This window comes from Mastigoproctus giganteus, chromosome 6 (assembly GCF_048544385.1).
Source record: "Mastigoproctus giganteus isolate SK-2022 chromosome 6, ASM4854438v1, whole genome shotgun sequence".
Lineage (NCBI taxonomy): Eukaryota > Metazoa > Arthropoda > Arachnida > Uropygi > Thelyphonidae > Mastigoproctus > Mastigoproctus giganteus.
In genome coordinates, this window is record NC_143580.1 from 58,426,235 (window position 1) to 58,447,331 (window position 21,097).

The 21,097-nt window shown below is 35.6% G+C and overlaps 1 protein-coding gene and 1 pseudogene across 2 annotated transcripts in view; one reads left to right on the plus strand and one right to left on the minus strand.

Annotated features, from left to right (window-relative positions):
* The window catches only part of LOC150084319 (SPRY domain-containing protein 7), a 129,143-nt gene that overhangs the window by 84,998 nt on the left and 23,048 nt on the right, over positions 1 to 21,097 (plus strand). The gene's annotated exons all lie outside the window — the stretch shown is intronic.
* Positions 5,737 to 6,780, minus strand: LOC150084320 (E3 SUMO-protein ligase KIAA1586 pseudogene; annotated as a pseudogene).

Consider the following 21,097-nt stretch of genomic DNA (forward strand, 5'->3'; position numbering starts at 1 on the left):
CTTTTTAAATTTAGCAGACTTTTGTGTGTGTGTGTGTGTGTGTGTGCGCGCGCGCGCGCGGCGCACACGCATGCATAAGTGCCACAGATGCCCAGCGACAACAAGCGAACTCGTGGTCGGCATTTTTAAACGAGCAATCAAACTGTGGCAATGCTATAATTTTTGTCCTACTCTTTCCATTTACCGTATATAGCATACGTATTTACAAGTCCACAATAATGGCTCCTAAAATAGATAAACTTCATGGTGTGAAGAGAAAGAAGAACATGTTGAAATTGAATGACAAACTTGAAATAATTAAGAAACTAGAAAGTGGTGTGAGCAATACTGTTTTAATGGAAACATACAACATCGGAAAGTCTACAATTTACGATATAAAAAAGGCAAATAATAAAATTCTAGAATTCACAGCCTCGTCTGAGCCTTACAATAAAATTTCTGAGAGAAAGTTTTACATCGGCCAAAATTAGAGAATCTCGATAAAGTGTTGTACGAATGGTTTTTGCTAAAACAATCGGAAGGTATGGCAGTTTCTGAGCTGATGCTTATTGCCAAAGCAAGGTCTTTTAAGGAGCAAATGAACATTGAATCAGAGTGCACATTTTAGATGGATGGCTTAGGAATTTCAAAGCTCATCATGGTATTAGACAGTTAGATATTGCTGGAGAAAGACATTCGGCTGATACACAAGCAGCAACAGAATATAGTACAACATTTGAAAAAATTGTATCTGACTATGACCTTACAGCCGATTAAATTTATAATGCCAATGAAACAGCGGTTTACTGGAAGTGTTTGCCCACAAAAACTTTGGCTGGAAACCAAGAACAAAATGCAACAGGGTTTAAGCTTAATAAGGAAAGAGTAACCATTCTTATGTGTGCTAATGCTTCAGGTCAGCATAAAATTAAGCTTTTGGTGATTGGTAAGTTTTAGCACCCACGGGCTTTAAATGGAATTGTGCACTTCCTGTGACATTAATTCCATTAAAGCCCAAAAGAATGCTTGGATGGACAAAGATATATTTTGCGATTGGTTTGTTCCTGATTTTGTTCCATCAGTTCATCAGAACTTGAGAAAATTGGGGAAGCCTGCTACTTCTCAACAACTGTAGGGCCCACTCGCATGAATCAAAATTAGTGTCTGATTGCAGAAATATTTTTGCATGTTACTTGCCACCAAACGTAACACCATTAATTCAACCCATGGATCAAGGAGTCATTAGGAACTTTAAATGTCACTATAAAAATGATTTTATGACAAAAATGATGCATAAGAATGTCAACCTTTCAGAATTTCAGTGCAGTTTTACAATCAAAGATGTAACATTTTCACTCGCAACTGCATGGAATGCAGTAAAGCCTGTAACTCTTTTAAGAGTGTGGTGAAAGTTATGGCCAAACGAGATGTTTGCAGATCTACAATCTGATCGAAATGAAGATTTTGAAGGATTTCACATAAAGCTGAAGGCATCTGAGGTGAAAGAACTGATTAATTATGTACGGAAGACAACCCTCTAAGCAAACTTAATGCTGATTTCATAGAAGAGTTGATACACATTGAAGATGATGTTGAAGTTGCAGCGACTTTTGCTGATCAAGAAATTATTCAAAGCATTAACTCCTGATAAGATAGAGGAGAATTATTCAGAAGAATCTGGTGAAGAAAACGACAAAGTTGAAGAAGAAAAGATATCTTGGGCTACTGCAGAAAAGTCCATTGAAACAGTTATTAAATTTATGGAACAGAATCATAGCTTCAGTCTTCAGGATGTCATGCATGTGCACATGGTGCATAATAATTTTATTACGAAGAAATTACAAAGTCGTAAACAAGATATATGTGAAAGTATTTAAAGAAAGCAAAGAAGCGTCAAGCAGTGTAGCAGATAGAGTAGAATCTGCAAGTGTTCCATCCACAAGCAGTGTAACAGAAATTGTGGAAAAGAAAGAATAAATATTTGTTTGTTTTTTGAACTTTGTATTTTATATGAAAATGTTTCGTTGATAAACTAAAACAAGACTCTAATGCATTAGGTTGGCGCCTCCGTAGCCAGGTGGGCAGGAGCAGCAGTGCGTAGCACACGCTTCTTGATTAGACTGGGGTTCAAGCCCATGACCACCAAATACGGAGGATGCGGAAAGGTCAGGGAATGACCACCGCATATCCCCGCAGCAATATGGCCTTAGTTGCTAATGCTCCTAAAATCCAAATAACAAACCAAAATAACTAATGCATTAGGGCTTAAAGCCTCAAGCTGTGAAAGAGATTAGACTATGTGAATTTTAGTGAAATTGCATCATTTATAGACAGCTAAATAAAGATAGCAAATTTGCAATAGCGGCATCGTTTAAGTTACATCTCATATTAACAATATGAGATGTAACTTAAACGATGCATTGATAAAAATATTAACAATATGAGATGTAACTTAAACGATGCCGCTGTTGCAAATTTGCTATTTTTATTTAGCTGTGTATAAATGATGCAATTGCACTAAAATACACATAGTCTAAACTAAAACAAATAATTAATTTATATAAAATATGTAACTTCTGCTTTCATTTATATACTGTATTTTTCTTTTACATTGTTTATTTTTAAACACAATTTCAAGCATTACACACATTGTTTTTTTTTTTTTTTTTGTGGTGAAAATTGTTTACATCTTTGTTAGGTGATGACTTTATTTTTCTTTAAAACTGCTCGTTTTGATAAATGAAACATGCCTTATTTGCTAATGAATAAACTGTCAAAATTTACCTGGCCATCTCTTCTTTATTCCATCTTAAATTTGAATTTTAAAAGTACTGCCTGAGAATCCGGAAAATTCAAAAATCTGGGTCAACCCAGTCCCTGAGCAGTTCAGACTTTTACTGTAGTTGGTTTTCTTTTCAGAAATATAGTTATATATGTATATACTGTGGACTTCCACAGTATATACATATATAACCTTTATGATATTAATCCATTCTAGAGAGGTGCCTCCGTAGCCGGGTGGGCAGGAGCAGCAGTGCATAGCACACGCTTCTTGATTAGACCGGGGTTCGAGCCCGTGACCACCAAATACGGAGGATGCGGAAAGGTCAGGGAATGACCACCGCATATCCCGGAGCAATATGGCCTTAGTTGCTAATGCTCCTAAAAACCAAATAACAAACAAACAACAACAAACAACCATTCTAGAGACACCATCGTATTGTGAAAATATAATGTGAACCCAATGACATATTGTTTTTTGGTAATTCATTCCAAGACCTCAGAAGTTAATTTTTTGCTATATAACTAAGTTATGTATCTCTGTAAAAGGTGGTTTTTATAATGGAAATTGTACATATTGATTAAAACTAATATATTGATTAAAGCACAGCACAAAAAATCACTTCAACTAAAGGATGCAATAACAAAACACGTGGCCAACACGTTTACAAATGCTGCTAATGGCTGAGGAAGGACCCATGTGGTCTGGTCGGAGACAATCATAAGTCCATCCCATCGTAAAGTGAAATGAGTAGGCACCAGTTAACATGATTACTGGTTAGTGGAATCAGCCACTTTAATTTCAGAAAACCAATTCAAATCATTAAAATACACTACACTTTCATCGTTATCATATGTTCGATTCTAAGAATCAATCCTGTGAATGTCTTTGCGATATTTTTCTGAAACACATTTCTGGAGGTCACTATCATAAAACAATAAAAACAATTTGCTGTTTCTGGTTTATTGGGCAATCTATTATAAATGGGTAGTAAACTCGATCTTATTGCATTTGTGATAATACCGATAGCTGGAATTCTGTGGGTTTTTACATTATTATGGTGAAATGTGTTTCCCCTTCCATGTAATCTTAAATCATAAAAAACAAATAAATTTTCAAAATCTTCTCTTCATTCCTATTTTTTAAGCTTTGTAAACGTGTTACTCCGTATCTCACTTGTGTGTATCGTGTTAGTTGCAATTTGTGTGTGCTGCATTCTTTGTAATTGATTGCTTATCTTTTTTTACTGTTTTAAATTTTACAAAAAAAAAAGATAGTGAACAGAAATATCAATTAGTTAGTATGTACAGCCAGGCCTCACATAACGTGAGTTCGATTAACGCATTTTTCAGTTACTGCTATTTGAAAAAATTATACCACTTTTCACTTTACACGATGCAAATTAATGCGATCTTTTTTTTTTTTTTTTTTTTTAATGCAATAGTTGAAAACGATTTTAATCGTGCATTAAGCTTACTGCTCGTCGAATGGGCAATAAACAAATGTTTGCCTGCTGCCAGCCGTAGTGTGTTCCATCAACCATCAGAAGATGTGTTACTTGTTTGTCTCCCGCTAATAAAGTCAGTGCAGACTTGCATTTCAAATTTTTAAATAAGCCAGATGAAAATGCTACCACAAAGGAGATAATGGTAAAAGAACTAGATAAAATCTTTCGTATTGCGGAGAACTTCAAACAAAAGGTTTGAGGTTCTCTGCGATATTTATTTCGCCAGGGCCCAGACAAGATTGTCGGCTATTGGAAATTGATTGATGAAAAGAGAAAGTCAACACTGTTCAAATATTTCTGCAACAGTCATTTCTTCATTGTGTATTTTATGTCAGAGGTTCCCAAACTTTCTCGGTTCACGGTGCCTTTAGTGTCTCAGTAATTTTATCACGGTGCACCCAGACCAAAAGAAATACCTAACAGTTCTGTTTATTAAGTAGTTAGGTCCAAACAACTTAATAAGAAATGTTGAAACTGTGACCTACCTCGAGCTAATAGTTCGCGTGGTGTCCAACAGATGTTGAGTAGTGCTGTTTCTCTCTCGAAAATTTAAAATATTCCGCAGCACACAGTTTGGGAATCGCTGTTTTAACCAATAAACATTTAATTAATTCCATAACTATTTTCATTATATTTTACATTGTATACAGTTAAAAAGTTATTTAAAAGGTATTTTTAAAATTCTTTATGGACATTCCAGAAGTTCAAGGACCAATTATAATTTTTCCTATTGATTATTATATTCAATTAATGTGTTTCCGTTTTGCATGATGCGCTCGTAGGATGAATTAATCGCATTAATCGAGGCCAGCCTGTACATATTACAGTATTAATTAAGCTATGTACATAAGCTTAAATTTATTTTCATTTTTCTAACCTGGGAAAATATTCTTCCAATTTTCACTTGTCACTTAATTTTGTTAATTGGTAATGTAATAAAGTGTAAATTTCTGATCTTTACTTTTATAGCCTGTGGATAGTATTCCTTCTATTTTCACTTATTAGAATCGCCATTTAATAGAATAAAAATTCAATTTGCAAACGTGATCACAATTGACTGGCACTTACCACACATTGTATAGAGAACAGTATTTTATTATGGAGAGTCCATCGTAAAGTGATTTGATCATATAGTGAACCAATCGTAAAGCTAGGGAGCCACTGCACACACACGCGCGCGCGCACACACACACACACATTGGTGGTAATCAAAAATTTTAAAAACCGGTTCTCTATCACCTTACTCCCCCTTTTCAAAGTAAAAAAGAAAAACCTAACATAGTTTATTAATATTTTATTTTTCCTTCAAGTACTTTCAAATTGCAAGTTGAAAGATTATCATCATGCTGTTTATTTCCTCCATCTTTCACTCCCTTGTCATCGGCTGTGTGGTTAACTCTTAGCCATGTTTGAACAGATGGAGTGGGGTCCCAAGAATCCAGTGGAAGGCCAGTCAGGTTAATTGTCATCAAATTTGCAGCATTCTGGACTGGTGGCTTCTTTTATCTGAATATATAATATTCATCCCAGAAAAACCTCTTTCTGCCTCTGCAGAACTAATAGCGACTGTATTGATAATATATTTTGCCTTTTGTATTATCATACTTGGAATTTCATGGTTGTGGCAGTTTTTTAGAAAACTTTCCACATAGTTGTGGAAATCATTGACGTTGATTTCATGTTGGAAAAGTTTATGAAATTCACAAAGTTTTTCTTCGGCAGCCTTCCAAGGGACAACAATTTCATCGATATTCCAACAGCCTGGTTCTAGTAAGCTTACCACTTCATGAATTTTATTATCTCTATTCTGTGCATTATTTCTTGATTTTAAATTATCACAGTCCATCAACCTGGCTTCCATATTTTCTGTTATTGTTTCCAGTAGTTTTTGACGAGGAAGGCTGATATAGTTTTGATTCTCAACAAAGCCAATACTCGTAAAAGTTATGATAGGACCAACTTTCTTCACAAAGCTTCCAGAACTTTCTTTGAGCATTTCAAATGCTCCAATGGATCTTTTTATTAACTTTTTGGCTCTTGTAAGACTTAAATTTCTGTTGTGAAGCCCATTAGAAAGTAAGGAAATTTCTTTCAATATATCTGTCATCAATGCTAAATCATCTATGAAGAATCTGTTGCAAAGACCGGAGGCCATTCCTGAATATTGTTTACTTAAAGAAAAATATTTGTACCAAGCTGGATAAGTGCGCCATACAGCAAGTGTTGCTCTTAAGGTACAAGTAGCCCATCTTGGTCCAAAAACTTTACCAATCTTTGTAATTTCTAGTCCAAGTTCTTCAGAAATTTTGAAAAGTTCCATTTGATTTTTGTTGGATTCGTGAAAAATTGTGTAGGTTTTATCTATGAAGATTTTGAAGTGATTCACCTGTTTTATTTCGGTGATAGAATCGTCTAAGACTAGTTGCAGGCAATGATTTAAACAATGCCAAATGATGACATCAGGAAAATCTTTTGCAAGTCTGGTGCTCACCCCTGATTTGCAACCAAACATTACACTTGCACCATTAGAACAGAATGCAATCAGGTTATTTCACAAATATCCAACGTCATTCAAACTTTTTAACAAAATTTGGTGTATAGTCTCAGCATCCTGTGCTTTCATCTCAACCAAATCAAAATAAATTAGAATTTCCAACTTTGATTAAATTTTTGATCACCGGTTTATTAGATATGGTTGAAGCTTTGTCAGTGATGACACAAATTTTTAATTTTTTTTCGATTATTTTAGTAAATATTTCCTTTTCAATTTTTCTTGCAATATGATCAACTATTTTAACAGTAGTTTCTGAGAATGGAGTTCTATTCCCATATCCAACCCATTTTTTACTTACAGTTCAATCTCATCTTCTATATCAGAAAATGGCCTACTTCTTTTTGCTATGGAGTAAACTGTATTGAAGACTCTACATGTACTGCTGATATATTTTTTGTTCATTTTATCCACACATTTGCTAATTAAATCATTTGTACGTCCTATCAGTAGTTCTACACATACACAGTGTGCCTTTGATGAAAAGTGTTTATTCATCATTTTTTGGGAGAGATGCTTGCTGGATGGCTTTAGTTTTTCCTGATGCCTCAATACTACAACTTTTCCATTCCTTCAATACATGAATTCCCTTCATTAGTAGAGGCATATGATGCAAGAAAGCAAGCTTATGCAGCATCATCCAAAAACAAAAAACCGTTCCCATTTCACTCCTCCATTTGTTCCAAATACCTGTCCAGCTCAGCCTTAAATTTATTTAGGCTATCACTTCCACAACAAAGGATGGAAGTCTGTTCCACCAACCAACTACCCGCTGGCTAAAGGCAAACTTCGCACATATATCCTACATCTGTTTTTACTCAATTTGAATTTATGCCCTCTCAGGTGATTATTCTGAGCATGAGGAAGAATCCCATCAACATTGAGCATGCTCAAACCATTCAAGGCTTTATACACCTCTATCAGATCACCTTGCAGGTGCGTAGTCTCGAGACACTTTGTAATTTGCAAAACTTAAGCCTTTCTTCGTAAGAGCAACCCTTTGTTCCACTCACTAATCTTGTTGCCCTTCTCTGTACTCGTTCCAACAGCTCTACATCCTCTTAAAATGAGTCCTCCAGACCTGTATACAGTACTCAAGGTGTGACCTGACCATTGCTTTATACAAGGGGATAATCACCTCCTTATCCCCCTGCTAGAAAAATTCCTGTATATCATTGACAAGACACCATGAGCTACTCTTGCAGACCGTCTGCACTGTTCAGAAAACTTCATATCTGCCTGCACAATTACCCCAGGTCCTTTTCGTACTCTACCTACTGTCAGTGTAGTACCACAGAGTCGATACGTTACTCTGGGGTTACTGCTTCCCATATGTAGTATTTTATATTTGTCAATGTTAAACTTCATTTGTCACCTCTCAGCCCATCTGCTCAACTTTTCTAGATCCTGTTGCAGCAGCATAGCGTCAGTAGTGCCTTAACAACACTGCAAACCTTTGTATTGTCTGCAAACTTGGACATTAAGCTTGATATACCATCATCAATATCATTTATAAATACAGAAAACAACAATGGACCCAACACTGAACCCTGAGGGACTCCACTAATAACATTAGTCCGCAATGAGCAGTGTCCATTGATTACCACTCTGTCTTCTCCCATTCAACCATCCCTTTATCCATAGCAGCAATTTGCCTCCAGTGCCACACTGCTCCAATTTGTTCAGCAGTCTTCCATGCACAACAGTATCAGAAGGCTTTCTAAGATCCAAATATATGATATCAAAGTTATTTCCTGCATCCAGTTCCTTTGTGACCACATTATGTTTACGGAGTAAAATTTTGCACACTGATCACAACCCAGTTTCTTGTTGCAAAACCAAACCATCGTATTTCTTCCTAAATTCCTCAACCTGCTTCATATTCCAGCAATTGGGAAGGTCTGGATCTTCATCTTCAGCTTGTGCGGGTATTGGAAAACATTTCATTATGTGTTAGCAATAGATTTTTACTAGTATATTCATTCACAATCGCAGATCTCGGTTTTTTCTTAGAAAATTCCTCCAAAACTTGATTTTTGATTTTAGGGTAAAATATATCGCTGTAATAAAGTTGGAAATGTTTGAATTTCGTGCAAGGAATGTATCTCTCATAGGCACGTACTGACTCACAGCCACTTACTTTGCAGCAAAGTATTGAATTTGATTTCTCAGCAAAATCCTTTTGTCTTTCATACATTCATCAAACACCAGGTAGTCATTTATTTAACTATCCATAAAATAGTCTTTAGAAACCTTTCAATGGGTGAATCACCACTGATGACAGCTTTACTTTAGTTGAAATATGCATTTGAGCAATTTAACCAATTAATGGCCAAAGGAGGAGACCAGAACATGAAATTGATTTTACCCTTAGGAATAACTCGTAATTATGACACAACAAATTTCTTATCTTGAATTAATAAAGAATGAAATAAAAATCACAGCATAAATTAATAAAATTCACTTACCTTACACTGAATGCTTAAGAAAGTGATTCTCTGGGGAATAAGATACAGTTGAAAAACTTATCTTCATCTGAAACAATAACACTCGCGATAAATGCAAAATATTGAGATAACACCACAAAATTTAATACTTTAGGAAGAATTCCTTTATGATTAACGGTTTATCTCCTTTCTGTTTTCAAACGAATAATCCAAAGGTAATGTACCTATATGAAATACAGTGCTTGTAATTGTCGATGTTTCTGAAAGTTGAAAAGTACAGTGGAAGTATTGCACTGAGAGAGACAGAGAGAGAGAGAGAATTCTCACATGATTTTCTACTACACAATAGGACCTATTCGGAGGAATTCCCTACATCCAAGGCTCAGGGTCTCACGTAACTGTATCTTTGCATGCATAAGCTTTGCATTTCTCATGGGTTTAACAGAAGCTTTCTACTCCTTTCTGTCAGATGGTCGTAATGAGTGGATTGCAGTATCTCTAGTGGTATTTACTGTGTGAGCAAATGTACCTCACCTTGAAATGAGAAAGAGTAAACATTGGGTGAAAAAAAACTGGGTGTGTTCAGCGTGTGGGGAAGAGACAGCTGTATGAAGGGTTCAATATCACGAGCCCTCCAATTTCTTCTGTAAGTCCCCTTCCTTTCTTATCCCTTAACATGTCAATCGTGAGCATCTCGGAACTTCTCATTCTCACGTCGAGACTTCAAACTACGTTCTCATTGTTTATAGAATGATGTTAAAAGAGGCCTTTCTGACATAACCACGAAGGTGGAGGATGAGAATGACTCCTTGTTTATTATTACTAATATGAAAAATTAAGACACTAACTTAAATGTAATTTTACTTGAATGAAAATAATTAGTAGTTTGAAGATTATGAAAATGAATATCGTTCTATGGATATTACATAATATTTTATAAATGAAAGGATTTTTTGAAGCATTAACTGACCTTAAATGTGATGTTAATTTGTATCAAGTTTCTTGATGCATCTTCAATAAACGGTAACACCTCATCAAATTGTTTGGGATTTAACCTGAAATGCTCTCTAAACGTATCACTTTCGCTAATATTGGGTATTAAGTTCTGAAATTCGCCATGTAACTGGTCCTTTGAATTACATTTGTTAACCTATTTTCTTTTCCTACTGAAGGAAATATGTGAGTAGCAATAAATCTCCTTCATCACTGGAGCTATTGCACCAGGGAACACTGCTTGTCCATAATGTGTTGTATATGTTTATATATTGTTAGGAAGGTTATAGTATTATAATCATATTACAATATACCTAGATGAATCTATGGAAAATGCTTAGTATATATACAGCCACTCCCGATTAACGTAAAGGTTGCATTCCACAGAACCCTACGTAAGTTGGAATTTCCCCCATGCTTGTGCAGTACTCGCAACTGTGCTGGCTGAATTGATTGAATCAAAAAAGAAATTTTCAATTAACATGTGAATAGAATTATTTATTGTATTTATTCAATTTTTTATCTCATGCGCAGGAAAAATTACAATTTAAAAAATTTAAAAATTATAAAATTTTTAAATTTTATAATTTTTAAAAAAAAGAGAGGAGACAGACATAACGTCAGTAAGTTTTACCTCTCGAGCATTGTTGCTAGAATCGACGTCTTCAGCTGGTAAGTATGCCGCTGTGGAGATTTAGAAGGGGTCGGCCGCTCAACCTAACAAAAGAATATATTAATGGATGAGTGGACGGTGGATTTTTTTCTTTTCATCGTAGATTTCTTTGTAGCAAGCAAGCATATAATTCACCTCTCTGTTAACTTTTAAGAATTGTTCGCTATCAGGATCCATCTTCTCAAACCTCGCCATTGCCATCTCTCTCTAGTGATGAAGCATCTCGGCTCCTCATTTAGTTCATCTTGAGCTTCGTCAGCATTTTACTATTGCTGCTTGCAAGTCAATAAGTTCTTTGTTAGATAATTCCTACTCTTTTCCTCTATTAACTCCTCCATGTCTTTGGCTTTAACCTCCAACTGAAGGAGCTCTGCAACCTTTACAATCTTATCTGGCCGACTGGGCTAGCCGAGTGGGTAAAGTACCTGCCCGGCAACCCAAAGGTCGCGGGTTCGATTCCCGCCTTGGGCTTGGATCAAAGTACTGCAAAAACCTTGGGAGGTGCAATATGGCCACAGAAGCCGATGCGCCAACAACTACCAAATCAAAAAAAAAAAAAAAAAAAAACAATCTTATCTGTAACCTCTTCATATGATTCGTCTTTTTCAAATCCTTCGAAGCCTTTTATGTGCCGTGGGCATATTTTCTTCCATGCACCATTTAAACAACTTTTGGTAATTTCTGCCCAGGCCTTATCACGGAGTTTTGTCAATGATATATAGGAATTTTGCTAGCAGAGACAAGGAGGTGATTGTCCCTTTGTATAAGGCAATGGTCAGGCCACACCTTGAGTACTGTGTACAGGTCTGGAGGCCTCATTTTAGGAAGGATCTAGAGTTGCTAGAATGAGTACAGAGAAGGCCAACAAGATTGCTGAGAGGAACAAAGGGTTGCTCTTACGAAGAAAGGCTTAAGTTTTGCAAATTAGTGTCTGAAGACTAGGCACCTGCGAAGTGACCTGATTGAGGTGTATAAGGCCTTGAATGGTTTGAGCAGGTTCAATGCTGAGCAGATATTTCCTCTTGCTCAGATTAAGAACCTGAGGGGCATAGATTCAAATTTAGGAAAGACAGTTAAAGAATAGATGTGCGGAAGTTTGCCTTTAGCCAGTGGGTAGTTGATTGCTGAAACAGACTTCCATCTGTTGTTGTGGAAGTTGATAGCTTAAATAAATTTAAGGCTGAACTAGACAAACATTTGGAGTGACTGGATGGGTGAAATGGGAAGGGTTTTTTTTTTTTTTTTTTTTGGCTGATGCTGTATAAGCTTGCTTTCTTGCATCATATGCCTCAACTAATGCTAATGCTAATTAATGTTTAAAATGGCATGGTAAATATTGTAAGATTTCCAAATGTCTCAATGTAAATTTTTCTCACTGTCTACTGCAGATAATGCCAGAGCAAATGTTGTGCATAAATAGTATGCTTTTAAATTTGAAATAACACCCTGATCACTCACTCATTCAGGTTGGATGAGTGAAGTCGTGTTTGGTGGTAGAAATATGACTCTTCACGTTCCAATTGAAATGATTTAGATGCGTAGGATGTCTAGAAGAATTAGCATTAAGGGTATGTGATGCAAGAAAACAAGCTTATATAGCATCAGCCAACACACACACACACACACACACACACACACACACACACACACACACACACACACACACCCTTCTCATTTCACCCATCCACTTGCTCCAAATGTTTGTCTAGTTCTGTCTTGAATCTGTTAAAGCTATCAACTTCTACAATGACAGTTGGAAGTTTGTTCCAGCAATCAGCCACCCGCTGGTTAAAGGCAAACTTCTGCACATCTATCCTACAACTGTCTTTCCTCAATTTGAATTTATGCCCTCTCAGGTGATTATTCTGAGCAAGAGTAAGAATCCCATTAGCATTGAGCATGCTCAAACCATTCAAGGCTTTATACACCTCAATTAGATCACCTCTCAGGTGCCTAGTCTTCAGACATTGTAATTTGCAAAACTTAAGCCTTTCTTTGTAAGAGCAACCCTTTGTTCCATTCACTAATCTTGTTGCCCTTCTCTGTACTCATTCCAACAGCTCTACATCCTTCTTAAAATGAGCCCTATAGACTCGTATACAGTATTCAAGGTGTGGCCTGACCATTGCCTTATACAAGGGGATAATCACCTCCTTATCCCTGCTAGAAAAATTCCTGTATATCATTGACAAGAGAGTATGAACTACTCTTGCAGACCGTCTGCACTGCTCAGAAAACTTCATATCTGTCTGCACCATCCCCCAAATCCTTTTCACTCTCTACCACTGTCAGTGTAGTACCACACAGTTGATACATTACTCTGAGGTTACTGCTTCCCATATGCAGTATTTTACATTTGTCAATGTTAAACTTCTTTTGCCATGCTTAACTTTTATAGATCCTGTTGCAGTAGTGTACTGTCATTAACAACCCTGCCGACCTTTGTATCGTCTGCAAACTTGGACATTAATCCTGATATACCATCATTAATATCATTAATGAATACAGAAAACAACAATGGACCCAACACTGAAACCTGGGGAACTCCACTAATAACATTAGTCCATAAAGTGCAGTGTCCACTGATTACCACTCTGTCTTCTCCTACTCAACCATCCTTTTATCCATTGCAGCAACTTGGCCTTAATGCCATACTGCCCCAATTTGTACAGTAGGCTTCCAAGTGCAACAGTACCAAAACCTTTCCTAAAATCTAAGTACAGGCATACCTCGGTTAACGTTACCTCTGATAACGAAGCCTCGATATAACGAAGTCCGCAATTTCAAGCCCCATTTAACATAAAAAAATATTCCATTTTTGTTTAATCACCTGAAATATAAACAAATATTGTCAAAAAAACAACTTTGAAGAAAAAGCTCTTTTGTTGTTAGACAATGCTCCGGGACATCCTACTGATCTTAACACGTTGGACACATGCATTCCTGTCAAAGTTGTGTTTCTTCCAGCAAACACAACTTCCCTGATTCAACCATTGGATCAGGGAGTAATAGCATCATTTAAAGCTTATTATCTGCGTCGAACTTTAAGCAATTTAACTGAACTAGAGGATAAAGAGGAAATGACAGTTAAAACGTTTTGGAAAAACTACACCATTAAAAAGGCAATAGAAAGCATTGATAGTTCTTGGAAAGAAGTCACTAAGAAATGCTTAAATGGAGTTTGGCGCAAAATATGGCCAGAAGTTGTACTAGAAGAAGAAAATAACATCCAAGAATTAGAAATGAAGTTATCCAGATGGCTCAATCAAATAGGTTTCGAAAATGTCGATGAAGAGGATGTTAGAAATTTATTGAATGCAGAAGATGATGGTTTTTCAGTGGAAGATTTAGAAAGCCTTGTTAGCAACGAAGACAAAGATAATGAAGGCGAAGTTAAAGAAGTACCTACCGAAAAAGTATTAACAACCAAAGATTTAAAAAGGTGCTTAAATGATCTTGAAAACGTTTTAAATTTTTTTAGTGAAAATGATCCTGACTTAGGAAGAAGTGTTATAGTTAAGCGATCAGTGTTAAATGCAATAACTCCGTATAGGCAATTGTTAAATGAAAGAGAAAAAAAGCATAAACAATCAACTTTAACCTCATATTTTAAAATGTGATTTCACTTTGTATGTAAGTTGACTGTTTATTTAATAAAACTTTTCTTTGTTCGAAAAAAAGCTTTTCATTTTCTTTACGTAGGAACGTATCCCTATTCTGGCCATAGTATTTTTACCTCTGAAAACGAAGTTTCGCTTAACGAAGTAATTTCGTGGAACGCATCCTATTCGTTAATCGAGGTATGCCTGTATATAATATCAAAATTATTTTTTGCATCCAGTTCCATTGTGACCACATCATAATATCCAATCAAGTTGGTCAGACCTTAACAAACCCATGCTGTGGCCGAGCTATAACTGAAGTCTTGTCTAGATGATCCTGCAATGTTTCTTTAACCAGTGCCTCAATTAATTTCCCTGGAACAGAAGTTAAACTAACAGGTCTGTAATTACCTGTCTCCCCCTTTGATCCTCCTTTGTATATTGGGATCACATTTGCACATTTCCAGTCCATGGGTACCTCCCCTGAGTACAAGGAATCTCTCATAATTATGGCTAAAGGTTTGCTTACTTCCTTTGCTGCCTCCTTTAATATAACTGGATACATTACATTGTCCACCAACATCAATTGGATGTGCACTTCCTTAGATTTTATGTGTTTCTTAACTAACAGCTTAACCCCTCCTCCCTTACTGTCCTGTCAATCTTTTCTGTACACATTGTACTCCCCAAATTCCAATTCTGCACTTCTTATGTCTGTGTGACACCACGTCTCTGATATTCCAACAATATCTGCCTTTGATGTCTTGACTAGCACTTCAAGCTTATCAAATTTATTAATTATACTCCTAGCATTAGTGTACATGCAAGTATACATGCACCTGTTTCTACTCTTAGTTACCCTAACACAGACCATGTATTTACTTGTTTCTCTATGACTCTAAGCAGTCCTGGAAATCCCCATTGCCTTGCTTTCCAGGCTCCTGCTCAATTGCATTTCAGTAGAAGCAGTGCAATAATTATCTGATAAAGCGTTATCTAATAGAAGAAAAATCTTGAAAGGAATGTCATTATCTTTACAATATTTTTCAACCTCTGGAATGAAGCAGCATTTAAACCAATCCTCAAAGAGAGATATTGCTATCCATGCTCCCTGGTTCAATCGGAAATGCACGAGAAGGGTGGCTTTATAGATGTCCTTAAATGCACAAGGATTTCCAGAATGTTCCACAAGCAGTGGTATTAATCTGTGATCTCCCGCTGCATTAGCCCCAAACAAGAGTGTGCGCCTATCTTTTGAAGCCTTAAAACCTAGTATTGTGTTTTCCTATTTGGCAATGTATGTTCAGTCTGGCCTGTTTTTTTCCATTACAGAGCAGTCTCATCAATGTTAAAAATTTGCTGCATTGAATAGCCGCCTTCATCAATAATTTTTACCAACACATCACAAAATTTCTCTGCAGCTGCAGAATCAGCACTGGTGATTTCACCGCATACTTTAAAGTTTTGGAATCTAGCGTGATGCTTGAACCTATTAAACCACCTATAAATACTTCTTGCTTTTTCTTGAATGGCCATTGGACTCAGTGGCACTTGCTTCTGAATCTAATTTTCCATCCAAATTATTAATAATTGTTCGCGTTGATCCTTTGACATGTTCTTTTATATGCACACTGTCCTTTAAAATAGTATTCACTCTTGAAGCAGCGAGACCTAATCCCTCGCAGTAGAAGACAAACTTTGGCCTGCTTCATACTTCTTAATCATTTTCATCTTCATTTATAAATCAATTTTGTTTAATTTCCTGGCACTGCCACACCTGTACTTTCCATTGGTCCCTTTCCCTTCATCATTGTAATACATAAATAGGAATGAAGAAAAAATTCTGAAAATTTATTTATGCTTTTTATATGATTGAAGATTTTAGTGAAGGGAACTCATTTCACCATAATACCATAATGTAAAAACCCACAGAATTCCAGTTATCAGGATTATCACAATGCAGTAAGATTGAGTTTACTACCCATTTATAATAGATTGCACTAACAGAAAAGCCCAGTAAACCAGAAAGTGCAAATTGGTTTTGTTATTTTTTGGTCGTGATCTCCAGAAACGTGCTTTAGAAAAATATCACAAAGGCATTCAAAATTGATTCTTATAACAGGAATATATGATAATGATAAAAAGTGTAGTGAAATTTCCATTATAAATATGACCTTTTAGAGAGATAAATAGCATAGTAATATAGCGAAATTTTCAACTTCCAAGGACTTGGAACAAATTACAAAAAAAAAAAAAATAAATAAATAAATAAAATGTTATTGGGTTCACATTGTTATATTTTCACAATACCTCCATTTATCCCTACAGATGCAAAATATGTTTCCATATTTTTTTCAGTTTGCACTGGCCAGCAAAAACACGTAAAGTCGAATTTGCATTAGTCAAGTATTACATAAGTCAGGGAGTTCCTGTACACAGAAGGAAAATATATACAAAAGTAAAATATACATCTTATCATTGCATACACATAATTGTGGGTATGCAATGATAAGACATGTTTTATTGCGTCTTATCGTTGCATATCCACGACATAAGACATGGATGTGCAACGATAAGACATGTATATTTTAATTTTGTATATATATTTTCCTTCTGTGTGTATATACAGAAGTATATAACGCATAGTGTATATATATATATATACTATGCGTTTTCCATAGATTCTTCTAGATATACAGTAAACCCCCGCTATTCGCGGGGGTTACGTTCCTGAGAAATTCTGCGAATACTGAAAACGCGAATACTGAGTTATGGCGCCCATAGTAATAAAAGGTTTCCGTTCCAAAGTATGAAATATATAACAAAAATTAGTCTAAAATTTTATCTGTACGTATTATGTGTATTTACCTACATAATATGACTATGTACATAGACAAACGTAGAGAGTACATAGAAAAATACAAGCATAAGGCATGAAATGAAAATAAGAAACAATTTATTAAATGTAATACTGTACATATTTATTAGACATTTTAAACAAACCTTTCAAAAACATATCAAGAACATGGGTTGCTTGGCGAAAAATAACTCATAATCAAAGTTTGTTTCTTCATTTTTTTATTGAGCTACTTTGTATTTCCCCGTTAAGCAAGAGTAATTGTTCTTGGTCTCGTTTAAACTTGATGCTTCTTTCCAAATTAGGATCCATTTCTACCACCTTTTCTGAAAGTTGTATAGAGAGGCTAAAGATTTCCTTTAATGACTTACTATTTAACTCTGGTCTAACAATGTCGAGATCTTCCTCCTCAGGATCATTTTGGTTTTCATTTGACCTTGTTACTAATTCATCCAACTGTTCTATTGTAAGTTCATCTGCATGAGTCTCAATAAGTTCCTGAATGTCTGTTGCATCGATGTTTTCAAAGCCCCCGCCTTCTATTCCCTGTGCGATTTCTACAATATCGGCAACCAGTTCATTGACATTAGGGATTGTTTTAGCAACAACCACTTCTGGCCACAATTTTCGCCAACACGTTAATTGTAGATGCACTTATCTCATCAACTGATGTCTTGATGTTGATCAGGCAATCTGCAATGTTATAATTTTTCCAACTTTGGCTTACAGTTAAGTCTGACTCCCTTTCCATTTTTTCAATTAAGCCAGTAAAAGTTCTTCTAACATAGTAGGACTTAAATGCAGAAATCACACCTTGGTCTAGCAGTTGTAAAAGTGATGTGGTGTTGGGTGGCAAAAACACAATTTCAACGTTTGGGTGGTCAAATTCTAGACTGCTTGAATGTCCTGGCGCGTTATCAATAAGTAGCAGAACTTTGAAAGGCAAAGATTTTGAAGCTAAGTAACTTTCCACCTCTTGCACAAAGCTATCATTAAACCACTCTCTAAAAAGTGTAGTTGTTACCCAGGCTTTTTTATTGGATTTCCAATAAACTGGAAGATGACCTTTATTCTTTTCCTTCAAAGCACGTGGATTCTGCGATTTATACACGAGCATTGGTTTGATCATGTGTCCACTAGCGTTTGCACAAAACAAAAGAGTAAGCCTATCTTTGGAAGCTTTGAATCCAGGAAATTCAAAGCTTCCAAAGCTTTTTGCAATTTTTTCATTTTGTGTTAAGTATGTTCTGGCTGGCATTCTCTTCCAAAACAACCCAGTTTCTGCATTGAACACCGGGATTAGTCGGGAAACTTTCTACAGCCACGAAATCCGCTGATGCAGACTCGCCTACCAGTTTCACATTATGAAGGCCATATCGATTTTTAAATCTTTCAAACCAGCCTTTGCTGGCTAAAAAACTTATCCCTCCAGTGCTATCACCAGATTCGCTGAAGCGCTGATAAAGGTGTTTTGCCTTTTCACGAATGATGAGTGAACTTAATGGGATTTTATTTTGAGTTCGGTCTTCTATCCACAGATTTAAAGCCTTTTCCATTTTTTTCTAATTTCACATCACGAGTTACAGAGCAAATTTTTGATGCAATTAGCACGTTTTCACGGACACTACGGCGGATTGTTTCTTCCGATTTCTTGATTGATCGCACCGTTGACTCATTGATTTTATAATGTTTTGCCACTGAGGAGACACTTTCACCATTAGAAATTTTGTCTAACAATTCAATTTTACTCGCTAATGTCATCACCTTTTTTGATCTTTTCACAATTCCCTTGTTATTCGCGGCCATATTTTTGTAGGATTAGAAAAGAACTTGTTCACAATAAAGTCACTTTCTTTTAACGTTAACACGCTCGAAAAAGTCTGTTTACACCAACACACTGCAAAATGGTAGATTTTTCACTTTTGTAAATGAATCAATTAAAAGCAAGAGATGACATCTACTATGACAAGGGCATTACACATACTGAACAAGGATTAGCCTGAAACATCCGCGCTCGCGATTTTGTCACCCCCCCCACCCATTGAGCGCAGGACGCTTCCTTTTTACACCTTTTAAGTTATTTTTACTCATTTTTAGGGAATAAAGCACAATTACAAAATGAGGAGGCACGCTTGATGCACATAAACAAAGCTGTGAGCATATAGCAACTGAATAAACAACACCATAAAGGCAGAGACAACTCTATTAACACTTCACTAGTTCACATTTTACTAAAGCACATTTCTGCTTTAGTAAACAATAAAACAATAAAAACAAATTCCAGTTGCTTTCCTGCTAGTGGAATCTGTTATATACGGGTAGTAAACTCGATCTAATTGCATTTGCGGTAATACCGATAGCTGGAATTTTACGTTATTATGGTGATATGCATTTCCCCTTCACTGCTATAAAAAAATAAATACATTTTCAGAATCTTCTCTTCATTCCTATGTTGCATTCAGTTGGGGTGATTCCTGTCCGACTGCCATTTCTTGTAATCACAAAGGTGAATCGTGCTTAAGCGAATTCGGTTCGTGTTATATAAGATATCGTTCCCCTGTTTATAAATCGTGTATGATCGAATTCGTGTAGTGCAAACACGTGTTATACGACGACTGACTGTACTACTCTGTGGACTGGGCAAAATGATTTTAGCCACGCCCATGTTTTTTTCATGACAGAAAATGTTCACGGCGCTTTAAAATTCACATTTTTTTAGTTTTAAATCAGCGACCACGAATACGTGAAACCGCGAATACAGATACTGCAAATAGTGGGGGTTTATTGTATATCGTAATGATTATAATACTATAACCTTCCTCTCAATATATATGTGTGTGTGTGTGTGTGTGTGTGTGTGTGTGTATATATATATATATATATATATATTATTATTTTATTTTTTTTTTTTCCCGTTTCAAGTAGGAAGTTAATAATTCTTTTACATAAATGCTTGTGTTGAGTGACATAATCATACCCTTGGTATAGCTAAAATTTGCAGTATACGGAGGTGTAGTATATCAAGGTTGCACTGTATGCATTTTTACAAGGATTGCAGATGCTTTCTTAAAATTATATCACAACCTACATCTGAATTGTTTCATTTGAGGAGTAATTATTAAGAAAAGTAACAATAAATATAATTTTAATGTGTCAAGAATTATAATAAAAATAATGATTTAAAATGTTTTAGTTTGCAGAATGGGATATATGACTTCAATATATCAGTGGGTGATTGTCAAAGGGCTTCTTGTTTATTTCCAAGATTTTTCATTTGAAACAAATATTATAAATTGATTTTCAGAAAATTTTGCTACTTTTCAAAAATATTTTTGAATAGTTATACAGTGAACCACAGTACCAAATGGAAAGAATTTTTGTGCTTTTGTAAAAACACACACTTATTATACAAATATTCCTTGTGCAGATATTTCTACAGATTTTATAAACATTTATCATATTTTCGTCGGATTTTTCTGGGTGATTCGAAAAATATTTAAAATTTTAGAATGGCAACACTGTACACAGTAATCAGGATTACTGCATTTTCTATAGATTTGCCTTTCATCAGAAGTGTAAGGATGCCATATTGATTTAACAAGCCAATTTATCAAAAATATTTTATCCCAAGAAGTTCTTTTCTTTTGCATTGTTATGCTTAGGTGTATAATTTATGTGATATTGATGTTCAGGTTGTAAAATCAGT